This window comes from Periplaneta americana, chromosome 1, assembly GCF_040183065.1.
Source record: "Periplaneta americana isolate PAMFEO1 chromosome 1, P.americana_PAMFEO1_priV1, whole genome shotgun sequence".
NCBI classification, from domain to species: Eukaryota; Metazoa; Arthropoda; class Insecta; order Blattodea; family Blattidae; genus Periplaneta; species Periplaneta americana.
In genome coordinates this window covers 132320405-132336950 of record NC_091117.1, presented here as the reverse complement: position 1 = coordinate 132336950, position 16546 = coordinate 132320405, and the positions used below count along the sequence as shown (strand labels likewise).

At 35.4% G+C, this 16546-nt stretch overlaps 1 long non-coding RNA gene across 2 annotated transcripts in view; it reads left to right on the top strand.

Annotated features, from left to right (window-relative positions):
• Nucleotides 1-16546, top strand: part of LOC138701012 (uncharacterized) — a 731347-nt gene that overhangs the window by 651799 nt on the left and 63002 nt on the right. For both annotated transcript variants that reach the window (XR_011332423.1, XR_011332422.1), the window contains one exon: nt 9158-9216. This is a non-coding gene — a long non-coding RNA (uncharacterized lncRNA). The remainder of the gene's footprint in view (nt 1-9157; nt 9217-16546) is intronic.

Genomic DNA, 16546 nt, shown 5'->3' with positions numbered 1-16546 from the left:
AGTCTTCGTAGACTACGTAAAAGCTTTGGGCCGTTTAATCAGGAATTATATTATATTACAATATTATGATATGATAAATGCACTTAATGTACCAGTTTCGATTTCTCCCCTTCCACCATGTGGTGTGAAAGTTTTCAAATTACACACGTTAGGAGAACACATGAAGAGACTCCCGTTATATAGTGCCAACAGAACGCCAGACTTCCACGTAAGACAACACATGGCATCACATTAACATAGACTGGCTTTGAACCCAGAGCTGTGGCTTCCACACAACTTTAATAAATAACCACACCTTAGTTGTTGCTAATACATATCGAAAAAAATGTACATAACAATACAGAATTAATTGTATAATTATAAAGGGAAAATTTCCCAGAAATTAGGGTAACCAGATTCACATCGGTAAAAAAGAGGACACAAAGCTTAAAAAAGGACATTATTCGAAAAAAACGGGACAGAAAATATGTACTTAGATTGAGGCTTAGGCCTATATTATACTTCAAGTTACGTCAATATCTATTTTATTACTAAATATTTACAGTACAGATTTAGGCTTACATCACACTTAAAAGTATGTTAATATCTATTTTCTTACAAAATAATTATGATAACGCTTAATAATAGTGATTTTACAGTTAGCTACATATGAAAGTCAAGAGAACTATAATTATTAAAGAAGACAGATATTATCTATTTAGATTTACATTCGCACCTCGATTTCTCGATTTACTAGCAACCTGTGAGCAACGACCAGGAGCAAAAAGAGTTATTATGGTCGTTGGCAAAGAGTAGGCTGTATTCCGTCGATGTTGCTGCCACCTACAGGCAAGTTACTTGAAAAAAGCGTCGAATCAGATAATTTCAAACTATCAGGCATGCAAGTTACGAAAAGGAGGACATTTCTTGATTTTTTAAAATCCGCCCGGACCCCGGACAAAGGCCTAAAAATGAGGACATGTCCGGATAAAAGAGGACGTCTGGTCACCCTACCAGAAATAAACAGCAATGTAGCAATGCTTAGTTTCTTTTCCCGCCTTACTAAAGAAGCACTCCAAAAGTTGCTATCTCATTTACATAGAACGAGTAACATGGAACTCTTAACACAGATATGAACTATTGAATAAGTTTGAAAAAATCATAAGAAGTAAAATTCAATAATTGTACCTTAGAGCAGATGTCTTTTCCACTATTTAAGATGTGACCTAACTTACATACATCTATGACGAATGCATTGGTAAGAACTTGCATATATTTCAATAAATCTGCAATAGAAAATGAAGACTCTTTATAGAGGAAAGCAGAAAGAGAGAGATACAAATTCATTTTTGTAAGACATCACGAATTTCAATGACTTCATTTCCATCTGAAATATGGATACGTTCAAAAATGGAAAAAAAAAAAAAAAAAAACATTAAATCCAAGCGGTAGAAACTACGTTTTTAAGGGCAATAAGGATGTGTACAAAAATATGCAATAAAGGGGCAATACTAAATATACACAGAAAGAATGAAAAATATAAGATTGCTAAATTGAGACTTGAATTACGATCTACAAGGGAAAAGGGATACTGAAACTCCCAGATTGAGAAACCCTAACAGGCGGCGACCTATCTTTTATAGAAGTCTTTGTTGGGTAATGATTGATATTCAAAGGTAATAGGTAATTCAGTGGTATGATAACACGTCAGTGACGAAACAGAAGTCTATTGAAAACGACAGAAGAAAAACGTAGCATTCCGAAAAAAATTGATCTATAGTCATTGTACACCACAAGCTTCACACGATATTTCAGTAATAGAGTTCAGTCCCTATGGTGATTAGGCCTAAGGTAAATGCTCCTAAGATTGCGCACTTAGTGGATTTATGTCCTTAAGTGCTCATTTTTGAGACCAATATAAAAAATATATTTATGAAACGAAACTCTTGATTCTTAAGATCACAATAATATGAAGAAAATTACAAAAATGAAATATTTGTTCTTTACAAAAATTCTTCTTTGAAAAGCTGTGAACGCGCAATTCTACAGGCACTGTCCTTTAAGACTGCGCACGTTGTCCTTTAAGAATTCGCGTCAACACATGCCACATTTAAAAAGTCCAACGCCTTCGTAGCGTGAACAATCTTCATGCCACCATTGTTTGCACCCACTACACTGCACCAAGTCCTCAGAAATTGGTTTTTCATAGGTTTCTCCACAATTAGGACAGAAAATTTTTCCTTCTGAAATTGTCCGATATAATGAAGTTGACGTTGATGGACTGTCGTAATTGAAGTTCTTCCTGCATTGTTTAATGTTGCACGAGTTTTTTTGTTGTAGCTGAAGAATCACTAGAACTGGTGTTTTTGCATTGTTTCTTGTTGCTAGAAGTTTTTATTGTTTTCTATAAGTAAGTTCTTATACGGAGAGGAAGACAAAATCTCAGATTTTTTTAAAAATTCGTTTCCTTTTCTTTGACTCCACTGTCTTTGGTAACAGACCATAGCTGGTGAAATTAGTGCCTGTTCAATAACCTCAGGTTCGACTGCTAAGGAAATTTGATCTCCATTTCCCTATGTTTTCACCTTTTCAATTCTTGTACGACTTTTCTCTAACATTTCTAGGGTAAATATTAATTTTCTGTCTGATTTCCTAACATGCGTCGAAGTCATGACACACTAGAGTAGAAAGCTGCAAGAAATAATATTTTATTTCTAAAGACTGGTTGTATGAGCCGAAATGTACCTCTAATATTGCGCACTGATGCACATTCTTAAAGGATTCTACACAGTTCTGCATTGTAGTCAATAAATGGCAGGAGTGTATACTTAGACGAACAGGGAAAATGCATAACGTAGCTTATGTATTTGTCTAGCAACAGTAATACATGCATGCAGGTTTATATCGTTGTAATTGTTAAATATATTTAACCTCATTAATCTGCATATTTATAAGAGAATCTGGGTAAAATCAATTCTTACCTGATAAACCTTTATAAATCCACTTTCACACAAACACTTTACACCATAGAGCTATACCTGACAAGCAACTTCTCTCGATGGAATGGCGGGAATCAACAATGCTGCCAACTATAAAAATATGACGCTGGGCAATCTTAGAGACTGTGCAGTCTTAGGTGCCTTTACCTTATATAGCCCATGACGAACGGAGCAATAAGAGTAGCTATAGAAATTGAAGTAATTGAGGAAAACTTGTATCAAAGCTGTTTTTATCCGTAAAAAATCTTGCTGGATATGCCCTAAATCAAATCAAATTAGTATTCCCTTTGGTTTTACCTTTTTGTCAATTCTAGGGATTCAAACTCGAAAGTTCTGCCATACTATAAACACGTTCCTTGTAATTCGGTAAATTTGGGCGCTTAAACCGTGCGTGTCGTCTGCATTTCTGAATCTCGTCTGCTTCTGTCTTCAGATACGGATATGTAGGGCTATGTTAATGTAGTGTGTTGCATAATTTTAGTCATTTTGATCGCTTTGCGTGGGTCCGTGGTGTCAGAGTACGACGTAGCAGTGATTACTAGGCGACACACTTAAGAAGTTAGAAGACAAAGAAAGGAATTTCTTCATTCTAAAAAAAATAATGGTCTGTTGTATAGCTGCGAGACTACCAAAGCCGTACGTTAGTCATTTAACTCCACAGATTTCCTTTGTCCCACTGAATAAAGAGGCATCGAATAATTTTGCAGAGGGTAAGAAACGAACAAAATTATTCGCTAAATCATATCGCACTAAGTCATCCTTTCCTATTGAAGGAGAGGTAGGGAAATGATTTTAAGAAGTTTAAGAATTTCTGCAATCTCGAAAGAATTCCTTATTTTCATTTTATAGCTATGTGAACTCCAAGACCGTAAGTACATTTTTTTTTCACACCGATTACCTTTGTCGCACAGAAGAGACATGGAATTCTCCTGATTCCTGAGAAATTTGTTGTTTTATTTTTAAAGTTCAATATACTTCTACTTACTTACTTAATTACAAATGGCTTTTAGAGAACCCGGAGGTTCATTGCCGTCCTCACATAACTCCGCCATCGGTCCCTAACCTGAGCAAGATTAATGCAGTTTGTACCGTCATATCCCACCTCCCTCAATCCATTTTTATATTATCCTCCCATCTATGTTTGAGCCTCCCCAAAGGTTTTTTTCCCTCCGGCCTCCCAACTAACACTCCATATGCATTCTGGATTCACCCATACGTGCTATATACCCTACCCATCTCAAACGTCTGGATTTAATGTTCGTAATTATGCCAGGTGAGGAATACACTACGTGCAGTTCTGCGTTGTGTAACTTTCTCCATTCTCCTGTATTGTAACTTCATCCCTCTTAGCCCAAAATATTTTCCTAAGCACCTTATCAAATACCTTAACTCTGTTCCTCTCTCAAAGTGAGAGTCCAAGTTTCACAACCATACAGAACAACCGGTAATATAACTGTTTTATAAAGTCAAACTTTCAGCTTTTTCGAGAGTAGACTGGGTGACAAAAGCTTCTCAACCAAATAATAACAGACATTTCCCATATTTATTGTGCATTTAATTTCCTCCCGAGTAAAATTTATATTTGTTACTGTTACTCTAAGATATTTGAATTTTTCCACCTCTTCGAAGGATAAATCTCCATTTTTTATATTTCCATTTCGTACAATATTCTGGTCACGAGACATAATCATATAGTTTCTTTTCGGGATGTGCTTCCAAACCTATCTCCTTACTTGCTTGAAGTAAAATTCGCGTGTTTTCCCCTAATAGTTTGTGGATATTCTCCTAACATATTCACGTCATCTGCATAGACAAGCAGCTGATGTAACTCGTTCTGTTCCAAACCCTCTCTGTTATCTTGGACTTTCCTAATGGCTATTCTAGAGCAAAGTTCAGAGGTAAAGGTGATAGTCCATCTCCTTGCTTTAGACCGCAGTGAATTGGAAAATCATCCGACAGAGACTAGCAAAAAAAATCACTGATATGAGGAAAAATGGTGAAAAAATTCTACAGGGTCACAAATGCAGGTGCCAGGTATATTATAATATACTCTGAGTCTTAACACAGAAATATGTATGAAGTATGGTATAGTATATTACACTGTTAGAACTCAGGAGGATCATCTTGAATGGGATAACCAACAAAATCATTTTTCCTAGTTGAATCGTTCGAAGTCGATTGACGTCAGGCCGTAGCTGTAGCTGAATCTTTTACTTATGATAATATAAGAGTAAACTACAGTCTAAAAATAGGCCTATGGAGAAGTTGTCCTGAATTCCACTCCTGAGTGAGAAAGAAACCGTTTGACCAGGGATTTCCGTTACTAGTTAGTTCAATAATGAAAACTGCTTGGTATAATACATGTTTGTGGATGATTATCATCATAATCATCATCATCATCATCACCATCACCACCACCGTTGTTGTTGTTATAGGTTACGTCTTCCCATATTCGTATCATAAATGTTACTATAAGCGTCTTTCTCGGATTTTCAGTTGCATTAAAACATACACTTAAGTAATAATTGTCATTATTTTATATATTAAATTTAGAATGTGTATAATTGTTAATCACTTATCGTATGCATTATTATTCTTATTGCAATTAATATCATTATTGTTAGCTTTGTACTACTTTTTGGCCACTCCTTGCTAACAGGCCTAGCTTATTAATTAGCGTTAAGTAGACCTACTTACAAATGGCTTTTAAGGAACCCGAAGGTTCATTGCCGCCCTCACATAAGCCCGCCATCGGTCCCTATCCTGTGCAAGATTAAGCCAGTCTCTATCATCATACCCCACCTCCCTCAAATCCATTTTAATATTATCCTCCCATCTACGTCTCGGCCTCCCTAAAGGTCTTTTTCCCTCCGGTCTCCCAACTAACACTCTATATGCATTTCTGGATTCGCCCATACGTGTTACATGCCCTGCCCATCTCAAACGTCTGGATTTCAAGTTCCTAATTATGTCAGGTGAAGAATACAATGCGTGCAGTTCTGTGTTGTGTAACTTTCTCCATTCTCCTGTAACTTCATCCCGCTTAGCCCCAAATATTTTCCTAAGCACCTTATTCTCAAACACCCTTAACCTATGTTCCTCTCTCAGAGTGAGAGTCCAAGTTTCACAGCCATATAGAAGAACCGGTAATATAACTGTTTTATGAATTCTAACTTTCAGATTTTTGGACAGCAGACTGGATGATAAGAGCTTCTCAACCGAATAATAACACGCATTTCCCATATTTATTCTGCGTTTAATTTCCTCCCGAGTGTCATTTATATTTGTTACTGTTGCTCCAAGATATTTGAATTTTTCCACCCTTCGAAGGATAAATCTCCAATATTTATATTTCCATTTCGTACAATTTTCCCGTCACGAGACATAATCATATACTTTGTCTTTTCGGGATTTACTTCCAAACCGATCGCTTTACTTGCTTCAAGTAAAATTTCCGTGTTTTCCCTAATGGTTTGTGTATTTTCTCCTAACATATTCACGTCATCCGCATAGACAAGAAGCTGATGTAACCCGTTCAATTCCAAACCCTGCCTGTTATCCTGAACTTTCCTAACGGCATATTCTAAAGCGAAGTTAAAAAGTAAAGGTGATAGTGCATCTTCCTGCTTTAGCCCGCAGTGAATTGGAAAAGGATCAGATAGAAACTGACCTATGCGGACTCTGCTGTATGTTTCACTGAGACACATTTTAATTAATCGAACTAGTTTCTTGGGAATACCAAATTCAATAAGAATATCATATAATACTTCCCTCTTAACCGAGTCATATGCCTTTTTGAAATCTATGAATAACTGATGTACTGTACCCTTATACTCCCATTTTTTCTCCATTATCTGCCGAATACAAAAAATTTGATCAATAGTCGATCTATTACGCCGAAAACCGCACTGATGATCCCCAATAATTTCATCTACGTACGGAGTTAATCTCCTCAAAAGAATATTGGACAAAATTTTGTACGACGTCAACAAAAGTGATATTCCTCGAAAGTTACCACAGTTGGTTTTGTCCCCCTTTTTAAAAATAGGTACAATTATGGACTCCTTCCATTGTTCTGATACAATTTCCTTTTCCCAAATAGCGAGTACAAGTTTATAAATTTCGCTATATAATGCACTTCCACCCTCTTGTATTAATTCTGCTGGAATTTGGTCGATACCTGGAGACTTGTACTTTTTCAGATTTTCTATCGCAATTTCGACTTCTGAAAGCGAGGGTTCGGGTATAAATGGCTCAGCAGTTTGTATTTCAATATCGTCCCGATCATTTCTATTTGGCCTATGTACATTTAGTAGTTGCGCAAAATAGTTTTTCTATCTGTTTAGGATTGATGGAGAGTCTGCAAGCAAGTCACCATTCTCATCCTTGATCACGTTTACCCTTGGCTGATATCCGTTGTTAAATTCATTTATACCCTTATATAAATCTCGAATGTTTTTATTCTTACTATTTGTTTCTACCTCATTCAGTTTTTCCTTCAAGTAACCTCTCTTTTTATTCCTAAGTGTACGACTTGCTTCCCGTCTTTCATTGAAATAATTATCTCTCTTCTCCTCAACTGGATCCTGTAAGAATTTCAATTTTGCCTGTTTCCTTCTTTCTACTACCATGCAACAATCTTCATCAAACCACGGTTTCTTTTTCTTAGTTTCATAATAACCTATGCTCTGCTCAGCTGCAATTTTGATACTATCTCTGATATTTTCCCACACGCTATTAACATCTAATTCTTTCTCAACTTCGTCGGAACTTTCTAAAGTGGCAAACCTATTCGAAATTTCGACCTGATAATTTTGCTTAGCTTCCTCGTCCTTTAATTTCAAAATATTGAATTTAGTAATATTAACTTGTTGCTCTACTCGCTTGGCTACTGATAATCTTTCTCTTAATTCTCCAATCACCAAATAATGGTCAGAATTACAGTCTGCACCCCTGAAAGTTCGAATATCTACTATACTAGTATGTCTCCGTTTATCTATCAAGATGTGATCTATTTGGTTGTGTGTGTCAATCCATCTGGAGAAGTCCAAGTATATTTATGTATATCCTTATGGGGGAATGTTGTACTTTTGACAATTACATTTTTCGATGTGGCAAAGTTGACTAATCTAACTCCATTGTCACTACTAGTTACGTGTAGGCTCTCTTTTCCAATAGTTGGTATAAAAATATCCTGCCGTCCTACTTTAGCGTTGAAATCCCCCAATAAAATTTTCATGTGATATTTAGGTAACTGATCAAAAGTATGTTCCAATTCCTCATAGAAGCTATCCTTTATATAGTCGTCTTTCTCTTCTGTAGGGGCGTGAGCATTTATAACTATGATGTCGCACCATCTACCCTTAAGTACTAAATATGATAACCTGTCACTGATAAATTCGACCTTTTTTACTGCTGATTTTATTCTTTTATGTACAAAGAATCCTGTTCCTAATTGGTGATTATTGTTTCCTTCCCCATAATACAACAAGTAATCTCCTATTTGTGATATGCCATTCCCATCTAACCTAACCTCTTGTACTCCCACAAAGTCTATTCTATATCTAGCTAGTTCTTTTGCTACTAATGTTACCCCTCCTGTTCTATAAAGACTAGTTACGTTCCAAGTGCCAAATCTCAAAACCTTATTCCTTTGCTGTGGTCGTGCCAGAGAATCAGTCTTATTCCGAGGCTTACTGTAGGAATTCGTAACAAGCTGTTTTTTACGGTGATGGGTTGTTAGCCCTTCGCCCAACCCCCAAGCTGGAGGACCACCCCTTATCGGCTGTCCACGACTGCTTATTCAATATATTCGCAGCTACCCTCCATATCTGGAAATTAATTTTGTAACAACACTTGAGTTGCAATCCTCAGTGAAATTCCCCACTGCCGATCATATTACTTTTTGGATATTCGAAAGCGCATTGAGCAAGCCATTAATTTCAAATCAGGAATATCTTTACAATTTTTTGACGATATAATATGTGAAAAGCAGTTGTGACCTTGAACGGATGATACCATTATACTAAATCAACAATACGTTATTTTTTTACACCTAAGAGATATTCGTCATTTGACTGACATACGCAAATTCGAGTGAAGTGTTAAGAGGGTAATTACGTAAGGCCTTTTCTTGCTGTATTGGTCATCAATCATTAGAGCAGTATTCTTTGTTACAGATATCAGCTATACACTTGAGAAACTGAATGGTGAACGCCCTGTTTTCTACAAGGGATCCGTAAGTACTATAACAACATATTACGGTGTTATGTTAAGTAATGTGGAATAGATTAATATAATTATAAAATATGGCTTTAATTGCTTTTATTTTAGCGATAGATTCTGTAAGCCTACTGCTCTTCTCCGTTTCGATAAGTTTCTTGTTATCTTTATCAGTTATGCGTTGATACAAATTAAAATTCGTCCCCTTTCCTTTGTTTTGCATGATCATATGTCAATATATTTAGACCATTTCCTTTCAATTATGCTGAACGCGTAATTTAGTGTAATTTAAGTCGTTCATCATTGGTGCTAGTGTTGTATTTACGTTAATTGCAGAGATATTGCAAGGGCAGACATAAAAATAGGACTAGTCGGCACATGTGCATAATGGAATCATAAATTAGATCCCGGATTTCCATGCAAATGCACGTTTTTTTACAGTATGAGCTTATTATACTTCTCAAACTTTGCAGATATTTGTTTTATAACTTATTGTTTCCAAATAACCGTACTTTTCCATGCATTTTTGGATGTTTTGGCCTTTTTGCAGTGAATTCATGCATAATGCATATTTTGAAGATATTAGATTTAATAACACATTTATATTTTTAATTATATTTTTATATTGCATTATTATTATTTTCTGGCTTTAGTGCATATATTATATTAACTTACATAACAGCGCCTTTTATGAATTTTTCTTTTTGTAGAAACTGGTATTTCCTCGTTATTTGTCTATATAAAAAAAAAGAAAGCTACTAGTAATAATATGGTTTCGTGGTAGCCTACTTGACAACTACTCTTTGGACTTTCTACTAAACTGTCCCTTTGTTATACTAAAATTTCCAACCCCCAACTCTCGCTCTATACAAGTCAGAGGTCTAAATATTGAAAAAAAAAATGAAGCCAGATGCAGCATGCTTGCAAGAAGACGGACGGTGATGTAGTTTATTTTGATTGTTGTAAGAAAAGCATAAGTATTTGTTTATTTTGGGGGGCGCGATAGCGTTGCGGTTAAGGCATAACACTGCAAAGTGTGAAGGTCGAGGATTCGATTCCCGATGAGGTCATAGTCATGCGGAAATGCCAAAGACTTACAATTCGGTCTCTCTCTTAAATCTCCTCAATCTTCTTTTAAACTCAAAATTTATCATTCTGATTATTCTTCTCAAAATTGTGAATGTCCCATATTAATCGAATCTTCAGAAGTTAAGTATTTAGGCATTACGATCGACCAGCATTTACGATGGAATAAACATTTACATAGTTATGCAATAGATTACGTAAAACAATTTATATCTTTGTTATACTTCGGTCATAATTAACAGTTAATATTTTTCGTCTCATTTATTTAGCTTTATTTCAATCCGTTCTCCAGTATGAAATTTTTGGGGTGGGGAAATGCTTGTAATTCTAATCTCACTCCACTAATACTTACTCAGAAAAGAATAATTAAAATATGCCTTAATAAACCAATTGATTACTCATCCGAGCTTTTCTTCACTGATTTTAATGTTTTGAAAATTGAACAAATTTATTATATTGCCTTATTAAGCTTCATACATAAAAATCCCAATAAATTCAAATTGTATCGTCATAAATATGGAACTAAAAGATTCGATTTTATACGACTAGAGGAACCAAAGTGTTTCACAAGCATAGCTCTTAGCCATGGTACCTAGTCTGGTCCAAGGTTATATAATAAAATAATTGAAAATACCCAAATCTGGAAAATGTTAATATAAGAAATTTCAAAAATAGCGTTAGGAATTTAATTTTTAAAGAATATATATTGATTCAATATGTATATGTATTTGTATGAGTTATATTGTTAAAATTGAAATTGTATTTTTTAAAGTTAATTTATTCCTATAATTTTTTTTTTTTCGTTGACCCACTTTGTGTCAAAGAATTATCTTTGTTTGTGTTAAGTGTGTGTTTAGATAACTCCCTGAACACGATTTTTTACTCCCTTAGGGAAGAATTGAGACTATATTTTTGTACATGTTATTTTACTAACAATAAACAATAATTTTGTTAACAATAAACAACAATTTTGTCCCAAATTTCTTCGCTTAATTATGCACGTGTTAGGCCCAATTTTTGTGACATAGAAATATTATTTTCTACGTTCAAGAACGTGTTCCAGATAAACACATGATCTTAAGTGAGGAAAATTTTGCGAAATTAGTTTGTACGTTTCAAAATAAAATTAAAAAGTAACATAATGTAGAAGTCAAATTTAATAGTCCATATTTTTTACTGTTTTTTTTTTCGCCTCAATGTGCATGTTTTGTCACATGATAGTGTATGAATGCATGCATGATTTAAGATTTGATAGTGCTTCGAAATCCGGATTCTAGTCTTAATGAATGTATTTGTTTATGACGAATGTACTAAGTGTACCACAGAATTATATTTCGTCGCAAAAGTAACTCGCTTGCCCACCACGCGCACTTAAATACTAGCCGACTTATATAATGTATAACATTATAAAACTCGTGTTCAAATTTCATTCAGTGCAGATCTTATGTGAAGGACAGCGATAATATTGTCATGTTCTCTGGGTACCCATTTCCTCTCCCGTTCCACAACTCTCAATTGTCTTTCGTCTCGGCGTAGAAAGTAGACCTACATGAGAAACTAATGCGTGATATCATCCACTCAAAATTTCAACAGCACGCTATTCTACGAACACCTTTCTCGCAGAAACGAAGAGTCCCTCGAATGCATTATTCACACATTGTTCACATACTATAATGCGATTAAATATGCAGGGCGATACGTTATCCCCACCTTGCACTAGGTAAGGATAGTTCCTATAAATATGGGTCCTGTTTTAACGTTCGCAGAGTTATCGAAGTTTTCTATTTCTGTGAACCGACCTTGAACTCTGGAGTAGTAAACAGTAACAGCCGAACTCCTACTATAGTTTGTGTTAAGAATTTGCTGTGTGAACACATTCTTCTGAATTTGAAAACTTACACTCAACAATACCTCTCACCGCCACCACCATCATCATGATCATCACTTCGATTGGGTGATATGGCCTGTTCCGTCCATATACGGAAAACATAACTTATCTTTCTATCTTATTCTTTGACGGCTCACATTCTTTTGACTGTTAGGAGTGTAGGTCATGATTTGTTGGTCCATCCCAAGAGGTAGTCCTGTCATTCTTATTGTTATATTTATATCCTTTTATTCATATTAAACATATTTGCAGTTCATTTCTGATTTCTTTATTTCTTTTCTCATCTCGCAGCTTATATCAAGCTGTTCTCAGAAATCTCATTTCCACTGTTTCAAATTTTCTTTTATCTGCTCTGTTCAAGGCCCAGGTTTCGCACACTTTTTTTCTAATGCTAAGTGTTGTTGTAAAATTTTAATAAATGTCATTAAGTACAGACGTAGACAAATTATTAGACTAAATTAATTATATGTCAACAAAGCTGTATTTATCGGCAGAAATAATGAACAAAAATGTATTTTGCACAGAAATAATGAACAGAAAATTGAGTCTGGAAGTTACTAATATTTTGTGAACATTCCCTTATTCTTTATTAACACATTGATTTTGTCAGGGATGCTGGAAACCAAATTTTACACTTTCTTTGAATATCAGCATCATTTAGCCAGATATCAGACAGTGCTTAAATGAGCCCATGTTTTGATATAAGCCTCTTTTTGTTCACTTTCTTCTTCATTATAGATCACGGATTTTCAATTTCGTTCATGTCCGGTCTTCTTGCAGGCCATGGGAGAATATCTTCTGCAATATATAGGCTAATTAAAACACCAGTAGTACCAACATAGCCAGAAAAAATATATTTAACCATTGGAAAAATATACCAGAAGATGTAAACAATCTTATTTACAACAATAGAGACTCTGTGAATTATACTGATAGTTGATATGACGAATTATATTATGTTTCCAAGAAAAACGTTTTAGTCCAATAATTTGTCCACGTCTGTACAGTATAATGTTATGTGTAATTTAATGTTTATTTTGTTGGCAGTGATTCTTCGATACAATACATTTCATTAGGCATATCCTTTTATTTTGACGTAGAACTACGCCTTTGTATTCCGCACGGTAGGTTACCAACTAGAGTCGTCTCCGGTGAGACAACTTTTCATGTATCAGGAATGGTTAATCGCCATAATGTCCGCGTGTTAGGCACAAAAAACGCGCACACTGTATAATGGGACACGCTCCGGACAGTATTACTGTAAACTCAACGTTTAGTATGCACTCTCACAAAATGAAATCTTTTGGCCTCTTCTACTTCTTTGAAGCAACTGTTACTGGGGTCGCATGTTCACACATGCTAGAGCTGTTCTTCTCTTCTCAAATTCAACACCTGCAGCCTGACGTCCATTTTCAACAAAATGCCGCCCGTACCCCATGTCACAGGAAAGTTCATCATACTCTGGACCATATTTTTTCCGGCCGTTGGATTGGTATTACACCCAAGATCTCCTGATCTTACCCCGTTAGATCTCATTATTTGAGGTTAGGGTTTTTTCGGAACTACGAAGGCCTTGAGCAGGGTGCGAATTAACGGGGGGATGGGGTGGATTTCTCCCCCCCCCCCCGTTGGAAAGTTATCCCCCTCTCATAAATTCATATAAACATCCCTGCCAGGGATAACTTCTATGCCCCCTCACAAAATATAATTGTTTTAGTACAAGTATATGTACTTTATAAAGTAAGGAAAGTAAATATAAATTGATGTATTATCATCATCACCGGCAAGCTGACAACAATCAATAACTTAGGAATTACACGTCGTATCTTAAGCCTGCTCATGAATATAATTATTATTATGATCAAGATGCAAGACAAGTAACTCAGTGCGACCAAGCACTGAACCGTATCGAGTGAGCATAATAATAATTTTATGTATGGTATTCTCTATCTAGGATTCTATCCCCCCTCGTCAGAAATCTTAATTCGCACCCTGGCCTTAAATATGTTTGGTAGCGCATCATTGCAGCCATCGCCAGAGTGACTGCATACATGTTGCAACGTACATGGTAGGAGATCGTCTACCACCTTGATTTCGTCTCTACATCACATAGAGATATGGTCATTTGTTTAAATCAGCGGTCATCAGCACAGTGCACCCTCGGGGTAACGTCTCTTACTCGCGGTTAAGACATTGCACTAGCGTGCGTCCGCGGCTATTGGGGGATATGCTTCCTCCCTCTCCCATCTGCACGACGGTGCATATTCAGATACACTTTTTACCCGTTACCTATTTCAGGGAGTGCTGATGACCACTGATTTAAATGATATAAATCATAAATGATAAAATGATAAATACATTTCATAAATGATAATGATCTTTCCTTTCAGACAAAACATGCTCTGTCACTATACTTTGAACTATTAACTTTTCACAAGCAATTGGAATTAGGTACTTTCGAAAGGAACATTTTGTGTTATATTATATCGTGGCATGTTAACGAACTACATTGTGATGGTAATATTTTGTACACGGTATGTCTGGATCGGCATTGTTTATACGAGGAAGTTTTCAATATTGCCTCGCTACTGCTCGTATTAACAAGATTTTTAGTTGGTTTGAGGATTGAATTTCAATTTGACAAGACAGAAGATGTTCTCTCTTGTGTTAGTAGTTTCTAGAAGACGTTGCCTGCTTGATAGCTTCGCCTTGCCTTCCTATTCAATTATACACGCAACTGAAGCAGTAGCGAACCCCTTCTATTACCACAGAAGGTAACTGTAGCTGTAGCTATAAGGGTGTAAAAGTTTTAACCACTGAGCTCGCATGGCATCTTCAACTCTCGTACCGCTCACCGCTAATGTCCGACGATACGATCCGACCAGACCATTTCATTAGCAGCGAACAAGTCGTGACTGGAATGGTAATATTAGTAGTACTACGATTACCACCGGATACTTTGATACTCTTCTCATACTTTTTGTAGGGAAACTTTGAACTTGACGTTAGTTTAAAATGTAGTTGCTTGTTCGATTCCTAAAAATGGACTTTGTAATCGAGATAAGTAAGAGTTAAAATTACATCTGTTTTGGAAGCTGTGTGTTAATATTGGATCATTCATGTTAATGACATATAGGGTGCTATGCATAGACATTTCGCTAGCCCGCGCTATGAGCGTGCTAAACTAGCCCCGGCTATCGACTGGTTACTTGTACAGGATTCATATCGTAACATATCGCTAACACTGGTTTATGAATACGAAAAATGTTAGTTCGCTGATCATCCACAGGAAGCCCGCGCTAAGAATTTCTATGAATATGGCCCTAAAAGTCTTTTCATCTGTGAAGTGGTATTATTAAGAAAACCAGCGTAACGTAGGGCCGTATTCATAGACATTCTTAGCGCAGGCTTCCTATGGATGATCAGCGAACTAACCTTTTTCGTATTCATAAACCAGTGTTAGCGATATATATGTTATATGATATGATATGATATGATATGATATGATATGATATGATATGATATGATATGATATGATATGATATGATATATGATATGATATGATATATGATATGATATGATATGATATGATATGATATGATATGATATGATATGATATGATATGATATGATATGATATGATATGAATCTTGTACAAGTAACCAGTCGATAGCCGGGGCTAGTTTAGCACGCTCGTAGCGCGAACTAGCGAAATGTCTATGAATAGCACTCTTAGATATTTGTGAGGAATTAGAAAGTACACGACTTTTTGATTACACAAATGAATTAAAAATTGAGGGTATATGTACGTGAACGACCACAAATATTATCAGAAAATGTAGGCTCTTAATTTCTCAAAATGTATAGGGAAATGAACTCACAATTGGACAAAAATTACAAGGTACCACAACAAGACTTATTAGAACTTATATATCTGATAAAAGTATAAAAAAGGTTGCTGATAATATTTTTTTAGAATTCACTTTTTACTTTACATTAAATTTTCCAAAATTTTAAAATTTTCAGACATATTATTTCATAACTCCACAACCATTAAAGATAGAATTCTGAAATTTTGTATTCTGATTTAACATGCATTTATGCAAAAGGTAGACTACAATAATGCCCATTTCTTTGAAAATAAAAAAATTAGGTCACATAACATTATGTAAATTGTAATATTTTTTATATAGGACATATATAAAATTAATTGTAATAAAATAAACAACTCTACATGTCTGAGAGTAGTCTACTTTTCAGAAATAAGTGTTTATTACATGCAGGAAAAATATTAAAGATGCCAGAGAGACCATAACATTGTTATGGTTACCAAATGATGTAACTGCAGTTTTTTTGTTGTTTTTTGTTTTTTT